Source organism: Rattus norvegicus, chromosome 4, assembly GCF_021556685.1.
Source record: "Rattus norvegicus strain SHRSP/BbbUtx chromosome 4, alternate assembly SHRSP_T2T, whole genome shotgun sequence".
NCBI classification, from domain to species: Eukaryota; Metazoa; Chordata; class Mammalia; order Rodentia; family Muridae; genus Rattus; species Rattus norvegicus.
The window spans coordinates 142,886,409-142,894,141 of NC_141537.1; the positions used below are offsets into that span (position 1 = coordinate 142,886,409).

Consider the following 7,733-nt stretch of genomic DNA (forward strand, 5'->3'; position numbering starts at 1 on the left):
GTAGCTCTGAACTCCTCGATTTAGTTCCTGATGTACCTCTACCTCCGTAACTGATGGGCTAGCATCGTAGGCACATGCTAGCTGGCATGCCTGACTATTTATTCTAAATGCGAGCTTTTATATTGCTGTCAATTGCAATATCGAGGTCTTGGATGCAAGGTGCAGCTATCTGAAGGAAACTTGGGTAAGCAGATTTAACAAACTTTAAAAAATGATAAATTCTGGCATTTCTAAGGGTCTGTAAGCTTCTGGCCTTTGAAGGGAACCAGATGGTTTCAGGTAAGAAGACACTCCCCTCTCACCCCTCCCCTCCCTTCCTGTCCCCCACCACCCCCAGACAGGATCTCAATCTTCTCACCCGAGCCTCCGAAGCAGCTGGGATGCCATGCACAGGCCACCATCAGTCTAGCTCCCCCCCCACTTCTCTTCAGTGTTAGGTAAGCACCCCACGACTGGGGTCCCTGGGATTTCTGTCATGAGTCTCTCTGTATAATAAATTATGTCTACCAGTGCCTTAGAGTTTCAACAGAAAACGAGTGAGATATCTTTCCAAAGGCTTTGGGAAAACATCCCAGGGCAGCCTCTGCCTCTGCTTAGTCAAGCTGTTCCTGTGGTCAGCCTGGGGTGGAGTTTGGCTCCGCAGGTTGGTTGTGTTACTGGGGGATGAGACGGAGAGAAGAACTAGAGAAAATATTGCTGAGCAGATGAAAGGCAATGGGTGTGTTGTTCCCAGGGAAGGTTGTATTTTGGTTTTATTGTTGAGGCAGGGCCGTGGCTATGTAAACCAGGCCATGGCTTGATACCTACCCTGATCCGTCTGCCTCTGTTTCCAAGGAGGTCATTCTTAGCTATGAGGTAAACTCAAGGCTACTCTGGGCTGCATGAGATTCTGTCTCAAAAGGAGAAAGAGAAGGAAGAAAGAAATAAAAATAAATCAATACAGGAAGGAAGGAAGACAGAATGACTGAAAAGGAAAAAAAAAACAAAGGAAAAAAACCCAACCCTGTAATTTTGCTCATAGATCTGGACCATCTAACACATTCTAGTCTTTTTGGATTAAGCCTTGTAAACCTCAGGGTCACACAGAAAACACAGCTTCTCCTGCCTGCGCGGTGGCTAATAGATGCCTTCAGGCTTCTGTCAACTGATAAAATGAGAAGCCTGGATAGGTGATTTATAGCATCTCCCTGTGCTGTGATTCTGGACTTGATTACCCAAAACCAGACTATATCTGCAGAGTTAAAGGACTCGATTTTGCACAGACCTGTAATTTTCTTAATAATAGTGACAATTTCATGAAATGCATTCTTAGGGAGCAAAGAACATTGTTATTTAACTCTGTGATCTTAGCGCCTATTCCTTCAGTGTTAATTCACTGTACCCAACACTGTCTTGCCCCCTTTTGGAGATGGAGTCTTAGGAAGTCCCAGTTGCTCTCAAACTCATTATAAAGCAGAGACTGCCTTTGATCCTCTTGTGTCTACCTCCAGAGTCCTGGAACTACAGCATGTACAGTCATGCCTAGCTTTCTGCCTGGGGACTGAACTCAGGGCTTTGTGGATACTAAGCCAAGGCCCTATCACCCAAGCCACATACCCATCTCTCCAGCCCAGCACAGTTTGGCAGTGTGTGTGTGTGTGTGTGTGTGTGTGTGTGTGTGTGTACCCCCAGTGTGTGTCTGGGAATCATGATAGGCAAAGGCAAGTGCCCTATGTTACACCCCAGCTCTTTTTGCGGAGTGAGCTCTCATCTTTCAACTTTATGTGTGTACTGGAGAATAAACTCAAGCCATCAGTCTTAGGTGGCAAGTGCCTTTATCTGCTGAGCCATCTTGCTGGCTCTCCAGTGCTCTCTCTTCTCTCTCTCTCTCTCTCTCTCTCTCTGCTTTTTGGGACAGGGTTTCTCTATGCTGTTCTGGAACTCACTCTGCAGACCAGACTAGTCTCAGAGTCACAGGGATCCACCTCCCTCTACCTCCCAAGTGCTGGAGGTTAAAGGTGTGCACAACTGCTCTTTTTAAGAGTAGATTTTAAGATATTTTTGTTGCCAAGAATCAAATCCAGGGCCTCAAATATGTTAGGCAAGAGCTCTGTCACTGAGCTACATCCCAAGCTCTTCTAAACAGATTTTTAACATTGGGTGTGTGCCTTTCTGGGGATTTGAACTCAGAGCATTCTACACTGAGCTGTCCCCTCAACTCTGGCTTATTTCTTTTAGTCTTTCCCAACAATTCTGAGGGATAGTGCAGAAAACAAAACAAGGACACCATCTTCCCAGTCTTCCTGGAGATGTCCCACACTATCCCTGGGACCTATGAACCTGTTAATCGTATTTCTTACTTTTGTGTTACCTTGACAGAACACACAACTGAACAACTAAAGAAGGATTTGCTTCAGATCTTCAGTCCCTTCTGGCTTGACACTATTACTTTGGGCTTGTGGCAGTATGCAGCACATCCAGGTGGGAGCATATGGCTGCTCACCTCATGGCAATCAAGAAGCAAATAGAGAAAAGGTCAGGTCAGTAACCCATTTCAAGGACACACCTTGTGATAGTTTGAAAGAAAATGGCCACAGGTTCACAGGGAGGCACTATTAGGAGGTGTGGTCTTGCTGGAGTGGGTGTGGCTTTGTGGAGTGGGTGTGGCCTTGTTGGAGTGGGTGTGGCTTTGGTGGAGGAATTCCCTTTCTGCTGCCTGCCCATCCTGATGCAGAAGTCTCAGCACCTTCTTCAGCAGCATGTTTTCCTCCATGATGACAATGGTCTAAACATCTGAACTGTTAGCCAGCCTCGATTAAATGTTTTCCTTTATACGAGTGCTATGCACTGTGCTTCTTCACAGCAATAGAAACCCTAAGACAGACCACTAAAGCATAACTTCTTTCCACTAGGTTCCACTTCTAAGACACCACCACCTCCCAGGAGCACTGTAGAGGAATGTTGGCGGAAACCCCAGACCCAAACCATCACATCGTCCCTATAAAGTCCCCAGACTCTGGCGTTCAGGTGAAGCACAGTCTGAGGACACCGTGGTTTTATCCTAGTGATACCAATAAGGATTTAGACTTTTCCAACTCCGGTCTCCACTATCCTTTCTTCCTCCCCCTTTCTCCCCTTTACTCTTCTCCAATTCTCCCTCCTTTCTCTCCCCCCTCTTTTCCTTCCTTCCTTCCTTTCTTCCTTCCTTCCTTCCTTCCTTCCTTCCTTCCTGCCTGCCTGCCTGCCTGCCTGCCTGCCTGGACTGGCAGCTTTGCCACCACGAAAATACCACCACGAAAGCAACTTAAGGAAGAAATCACCATGGCTCCCAGGTGACTCTAGAGCCTGTCAACTATTCTTTCTCTTTTCTTCACTGCCCCCATTTTTCTCTACAGCTGAGGTTATAGAGGGGGTGGGTTAGGTGGGAATGTATCCCAGTGATGGAGAACTTGCCCCGAATATTGCAAGGCCATGGGTTGTATCCTCAGTACGGAAAACACCACAGATGGCACACAGAACTGTAGTTGAGTTTCAGCTGTGTTTGCTGCCCAAGAAAAGGAAGGGTGAGTGTGGGAGATGAAGGAAAAGAGCCAGTGTCCACTCATGTTTGCCTCTTGAGTGCCCACATTACACTCTGGTTTATTTGGGGGCACTCTAGAGCAACAGAACCAAGGGAATGAATAGGTAACAGAATTGAAGTGAGCTCAAAATAGTAGCAACAGCTAATCCCCAGAGATGCTGAGAACCTGATAAATTGCTCAGTCCTTCAGGCTGGATGCCTGTTCAAAGGCCATGGGTATCCAAGCCCTGGAAGTTCCTACAGAGTTGTTGATCTTCACCCCACCATGGAAGCTCAGGAGGCTACTGTCAACTAAGGAAGCAGCAGCAGAAGAAGAAGAAGGAGAAGGAGAATCAGCTCAGAGGTAAGAGGGAGGCCAAGTAGCCAAGGGCAGAGAATACAGAGAAAAAAAAATTGGTTTCTGTCTCAAAGGTGCCACCCATGTTTGGGGTGGGACTTCCCAAGTCAATCAAGGCAGTTCTTCTGGGGATGCTCCTTACTCTGATGGTTCTAATTTATGACCAGTTGACATTAGATCCAACTCTAATACATTTCTGAGGTAGCTGTCTGGGCCTGCTTCCAAGTTTAGAACTGGGGCACAGGGCACTTATAGACATTTCTAAATCCTATTTAGAGAACAAGGCTTTACTACTCACTATCCTTCTACCCACTAGAGTTGCAGAGGAGAATGTCAAAATCAAACATCTCATCTCTCTGGAGGAAGATGGGATGTAGCTCAGAAGGTGGAATGCTGGCCCGACTTGCCCACTTCCATCTCCAGCACTGCAGAGAACCGCATGAGACAGTGAACATCTGTAAACCCCCAAATCCAGTGGGAAGATGTGAAATTCCAGGCCAGCATACATTTAAAAAGAAAAGGTTGTTCGTAATTAACGTTTTTTAGGTGTCACTTTAGATGTAAGGGAACACTTATCGAGTAGCTCTCACTTTGCAGGAATCTTGACAAACACTACACAGGAAACAGCCCAGTTCTAGGAACCAGTTGCAGAAACTGAGGTTTCTCACCTTCCCAGCTGGGTTTCAAATCCCAATTAGGTTCTTGCTTGAAGACTGTCCTAGGCAGAACTGAGTCACCCCACTGTGGCTAAATGCCCAAGGCAGTCTCAAAGGTCCCTGTGATTAGTTAGACCCCAGGCAAAGGCCGGACTAGGGAAGACACTTTAGAATGATGCCTCCCTTCTCTCTCTCTCTCTCTCTCTCTCTCTCTCTCTCTCTCTCTCTCTCTCAGACATTTCTACGTCAGGAATCGCCATCCGACCACATTCATTACCTCTCTCATTGCTGTGATAAAATATCTGAAAGAAGCCACCACCTAAGGGAGAAAAGATTTATTTTGGTCCTTGGTTTTTGGTTTAAGGAAAAACAGTCTTGGTTGGAACTGAATCTTGGTGGTAGAGCGCTCCCTCCACATGAGTGAAGCCCTAAATTTGACTCTCAGCACCACATACAAAGCAGAAAGAGTGGTTGGGGTTGTGGCTGCTTATGCTTATGTCACAGTGAGGAAGCAAAGGCAACACCAGCAGTGGGAGGTCTGAAAGCCAGCTCCCAGTGATGCACTTCTATTAGTGAGCATCTAAAGGGGGACCCATAACCCCCCCCACAAGTAGTGCCACCATCTGGGAACCAAGTGTTTAAGTGCATGAGCCTCTGGGGACACTTCCCATCCAAACCATCACAATGTCAATAACAAGGACACCTAACACTTTGATGTGGTTTGAATATTGATTTCCAGATGGTGACGATATTTCAGTGTGGCACCCTTAGAATGTGTAGCCTGAGTGGAGGAAGTGGACCACTGGGGGTGGGCCTTGAGGCTGTATAGCTGGACCCTACTTCTTGTTCATTCTCTGAGTGTGGGTGCAACGTGACCAGCTGGCTTCCCACTCCTGAAACTATGTCTTTTCTGACTTTTGCCGTGTCTTTCAAGCCGCAATGGCCTGTGTTCTCTGGCACTTTAATCCAGAGCAAACCTTTTTTTCCCTAAGTTGCTTATGTCAGGCATGTTATCATAGCAGTAGACAATTTACTGAGACATGCCTGTCAAAACACTTAGCTTGCAACAGTTTTCTTGGTATTGCTATTCTTATTACATTGACTAATTTAATGGTCAAATAACCTATAGGAGGGTCTGAGGATGTAGCTTGGATGGTAGAGTGGTTGCCTAGTAAGCATGGAGCCCTGGGTTTGACCCGCACCACATAAACCAGGGGTGGTGGCATATGCCTAGAATTCCAGCACTTTGAAGTGAAGGCAGGAAGATCAGAAATGAGCTCAAAGCCAGCCTAGACTACCAGGGACACTGTCTGGAAGTTCTTATAACCAGTAAGTAGACAGTATTCTATTTAATCATCAAAACGAGCAGCAAGTACAGCTTGCAGACTATGGGGCAAAGAGGTATGGAGGAAACTGTGACTTTATCTCTGCGGGCCACCTGAGTCTTAGAAGTTGCTTAGACTTCTTAGGCCTCGGTTTTTCTTATCTGTAAAGTAGAGACATCGACGTTATCCATTCCACAGCACCATATCTGATGAACCGCGTAGCTGTAGAGCATGTGCAAGCTTTGCCCTTGGTGTAGTGGGAGGGATCGATCCTTGGCAGTAGTCGTTATCGATCGGAGGAAAAGCACTGGAATTCCACGTTAGCTCCTTTGTCGCTTTCAAGCTTTCAAGAAGAGCTGGTCTTCTAGCTGTTCCCTTCCTGTTGGCTGGAAAAATCTAAAAGGACATTCAATCTAAAAGATGATTCAGTGGCTAAAGGCTCTTTCTGCCTAGCCTGAAAACCTGCGGTGATCCCTAGGACCCAAACCGTGGGAGGAGAGAGACATCCCCTGAACGCCTGTAAATTAACCTTTGGCTTCCACTTGAGCACTTGGCACACACACCCCATCCCCCCACCCCATGGCCCATGTAAACCTGAATAAATATATGTGCAATCCAATCCCTTAACAAGAAAAAGAACTCCTGAGTGAGAGATCGAGTCTAAGGACTTCTGCATGCTAGGAAAGTTCTTTACCAGTGAGTTAATATGCCGGCCTTAGAATCTAGAAAAATCTGAGCCTTCTTTAGAGATGTTAAGGAAGGGGAAAAAAGAATGGAATACTCTAGAAATAAAGTTTCTTGTACACAAGCCAGAAAATGGTCCCCAGGTTTCTTGATTGCTGATGTTAGCTGGACAGGCAGTTACATGGTGGGGACCAGGATACAAAGAGGTTTGGAAGGACGGGGATCCATGTAGCGTGTTTGGTTTTCATCTCTCTCCTCAGTTCAGTACTAAAGGTTTTTTTTTTTTTTTTCTCATTTGTTTGTTTGGTTTGGTTTGTGTTTCTCGACAGCTAGATCCAACAACAGATAGAGAAACAAAAGAATGAAAGAAAAAAGAAACCCACACATCAGGCCTCTGTCTGATCCACTTGGTGTTTGTGGCAATATGCATGGTGGCACAGAGGCGGGGGAGTAAATCAAAGCGTTTGCCATCGCAGCCCTCGTTCGAGAGAGGAAGACAGCCCGCTCAGCTCTTCCGTTTGAGTTAGGCCTTGACAGGGCGTGAGAGATGGCCACAAAGTAAGTATTCAGGCATGAGTGTTGGTGGCTGAGGTTTCCTAAGGGTGGCATTTGTTCGGAGGGGATATTGGTCAACATGTAAGAAATATGACATTTGAGCTTGTCCACATAGATATGACCCCATCCCCTATTCCACCCCACCCTACCCCTAGCCCCGGACCCACTCCCAGCCCTAGCCCTGGCCCTGGCCCTGGTCCACCATCTGATTATTTCAGGACAAACCCTGCCCCTTCTCTCAAAATTGAGACTCCTCTGTTCCTACCCACTTTGCTGTCTCCAGGTGTCTCCTGAGGTCCATCCCAGCACCAGTCCCTGGTGGACAAACCAGAAGACACAGGATTGGTGATCTGACTTGGTATCTGCCCCCAGCAAAGGCTCTGAACAAATGGTTTCACCATCAATCACAGTGACAGAGGGCAAGCAGGCTCAAACATCGCGGATAGTGTCAAGGTCTAGTTTAGTGGTTCAGGGACACTCTCTCTGAGGAAGTGATATTTGAACTATTCCCAGCAGGTAGCAGATATTAACAGACCCTGTCGGTGTGGGCGTGTGGGTGCTGGAGCTCCACATTTTCAAGAAACAAGGAAGCCAGTACAGCTGATGCTCAAAATGCA

The 7,733-nt window shown here is 46.7% G+C and overlaps 1 long non-coding RNA gene across 1 annotated transcript; it reads left to right on the top strand.

Moving 5' to 3' along the window:
- The first annotated feature begins 335 nt into the window (after window positions 1–335).
- LOC147995013 (uncharacterized) lies at window positions 336–7,119 on the top strand. The gene is made up of 4 exons (XR_015687261.1): window positions 336–437; window positions 2,359–2,519; window positions 2,892–3,902; window positions 6,891–7,119. It is a non-coding gene; the product is annotated as an uncharacterized LOC147995013 (long non-coding RNA).
- The last annotated feature ends 614 nt before the right edge of the window (window positions 7,120–7,733 follow it).